Here is a 3,150-nt window from a genome sequence, read left to right on the forward strand (position 1 = left end):
CCGGGCCCTAATAATCCGAGTAAGAATAATGGGGCCTTCGCAACTTTGGTGCTCGGGCCCTAATAATAATCTTTCGGGAAAACAATAGGGCTTTGCTAGTCCAACATTCCAGACCATTCATTTTGAATTACTTCGAAATTCACAAATAGCCTGATTACGCTTCTCTGGGCAGGGTTTAGTAGGCTACCGGCCAGCCGGCCAATAAGCGAACGCACTTGGGCACATATAACATGTCATGCATGTCAACTGTCTCATTTATAAACCAGAGCTGAGCTCACTCCTTCCTCCTAAGTGTTCCAGGGCATGGAGGATCTTCTAGACCAAAAATGTGAAGTAATTAATGAAGTAATTAATGTTGTCTGGTAAAACCAGGCTAGGACTTCGCACCAAGAGGACAAAGGGCAATTAGTGACCTTGCATTTGGGTTTGCAGATGTACCGTTTTAGCTGGACTTGCATGGTCATATAAATAAATAAAAAATAAAAAGATGGGTTGGTTAGTTAGTTGTTATTAGAATAGATGAAGCTAAGGACCCCCACCCCCCCCGCAAAAGATGATCGGCGACGCCGCGTTTGTTTGCTATGCGCCCAAGAGATGGAACGTCTTCATCCTTGCCAACTCCTAGCTGCCAAGGCGTCATAGTGTCCCAGCTGCCGCAGCGCCCTTACTGCTCACAACCAGCCCTGGCAGGGGGCTCCCCTAGGCGGCCACTGGTCTCTGCCTGAGGTTTCTTCCTGACTATAGGGTTTTTTTTTCTCAGACCTCACTGAGCTTTTTTCCCCCTTACAAACTATGATTCAAGCGAAAGGGAGTTTTTCCTCACCCCTGATGCCACCAGGGGCCGCACCTGAGCGCCCAATCTCTGTGTGACTATCTATGACCAAAGAAAATGGAATATTGTACAAGAACGACCACTAGCTGGTGTGGCAGGAGTGGCACTGCAGCTATGTTATCGCAGCTAAGTAAATAATGAATGGGTGCCAATGGGGCTGTACGCTTCTCATAGAACTATCTGCCCGTGTGATTTTTTCCCTGGAAACAATGAAGTCGCGTTCGATAGATATGAGTAAGTGAAAGCATTTGCCGACACGTTTGCATCTTGTCAAGTGTTAGATTCGTGAAAATGACCCTTATTTCAACTATAGCAATGACATAACACGTGACAATCGACTTTACGGCACTACGCCATTTGTTTTATAGTTTTAAGTCTGACTTCAGATGTCGATGTGTTTAAAGTTATGTTAGGATTGTTGCGGACACCTGTTATTTATTGCATTTAAAGGAGAAGTCCAGTTTTTTGAACATTAAGGCCATTTTCTGAGTGGTCTGTAATGTTTTAGAGTCCCCCTCGCCGTTTATTTCATGTTTGTTGCAGTCTCTGTTATTTGGCTGATTTGGATTTGATCTCAACCAGCTTTAGAATGGCTGTCTATGGGCACCTGCAACTCTGTTCTTAAAATCACCTTTAACATTTGTTTTCAAGAATATGCAACTCACCAAGTGTTCAGCAGTATTCACTGGTGTTCATTAACAATTTCTGTAGCGAAATATGGCATCTGTCGTGTTTTATGTGTGTTTTATGTAGCAATTTGTAAATTAAGTTTCACTTTCACTTTCACTTTCTTTCACAAAATGGCAAATAAAAAATGACAGAAGCCATATTTCGCCTTGAAACTTGTTAGGGACTGATAGTGGACAGCCCTAACCACTTTGTGAGCTGTAGACTTTTGAAAACAAATGTTTAAGGTGATTTTAAGAACAGAGTTGCAGGTGCTCATAGACGGCCATTCTAAAGCTGGTTGAGATCAAATCCAAATCAGCCAAATAACAGAGACTGCAGCAAACATGAAATAAACGGTGAGGGGGACTCTAAAACATTGCAGACCACTCAGAAAATGGCCTTAATGTTCAAAAAACTGGACTTCTCCTTTAAGGTGGAAAGCGGCATGTGTACATGGGGTAAAGGAAATGACTGTGCTCATCCTTAAGAATTTGGGCACCTTCAATTAACATGTTGGACGGCGGTGGGGGGTTTTGAGGTGTGTGACCGTAGATGTCTCTGCTAGGATCAGTCAGAGTACGTCTCTCGTCAGCTCTGGTCGTGAATAGTCGCAGAGATTCCTCAGCCAGCAGGTATTAGCCGAATGCTAGCGTGTTGCAGGACAAAACTAACTCGTCTTTGGGAGAACAAAGCCATGTCAGGAACCTTTAACTTCACTTCTAATACAACTTCCATGATAAGGTACAGAATGTGCACACATCTTTACAAACCAGATAACAGAACCGTCACAAATCCCTGCTGAGCCATTTAGCCCAATAGGCTCCCATTCATCTTTTACTTGGCTGCGTTCGCCAACGGGGCTATAATGGGAGCCAATGAGAGATGCCTTTCTCATAGCTTAGAGAATCTCTGCTATGACGTATGATAGGCCCAGCCACAATGGACCTTACGCATATATGAACCCTGGTCCTAACCTACGTTGACCTTATGACTCTACAATCTCTGTCTATCTCTTCTTCCTCTGCCTTCCTACTCTTTCTGAAAGCCCATTGGGAAACTCCAATTGTCATTGTGACACAGCACTCAAGTGAACACTGCACAGTGCACACAACGAAATTGCATTTATGCCTCACCCGTGCAAGGGGGCAGCCCTCAGTGGCGCCCCATGGGGAGCAGTGAAGTGGGACAGTACCATGCTCAGGGTACCTCAGTCATGGAGGAGGATGGGGGAGAGCACTGGTTGATTACTCCCCCCACCAACCTGGCGGGTCGGGAGTCGAACTGGCAACCTCTGGGATGCAAGTCTGACGCCCTAACCGCTCACCCATGACTGCCCTAACATGACTGCCTCTCCTCTATAGCTCTCCTTTTAAATCCATCTCTAACAATGATGTTTTTTCCCATTTGTTAAGCACTTTGAGTTACATGCCTTGTATGACACAGTGCTATACAAATACAATTATTAGGCCTATTATTAATATAGGCTCGTTCGTGACAAAGCAGTGCTGCGTCGTCACGAACGAGCCTAATATCCCATTCGTCATCCTGCTTCTATTGACTGTACATGTAGCCAATAGTAGCAAAGTAGGCGGGACCCACAGATCGTTCGGGCTCGTCGTGATGAACCGAAGCGATTCGAAAAATGTAAC

This window comes from Engraulis encrasicolus, chromosome 16 (assembly GCF_034702125.1).
Source record: "Engraulis encrasicolus isolate BLACKSEA-1 chromosome 16, IST_EnEncr_1.0, whole genome shotgun sequence".
Taxonomy (NCBI): domain Eukaryota; kingdom Metazoa; phylum Chordata; class Actinopteri; order Clupeiformes; family Engraulidae; genus Engraulis; species Engraulis encrasicolus.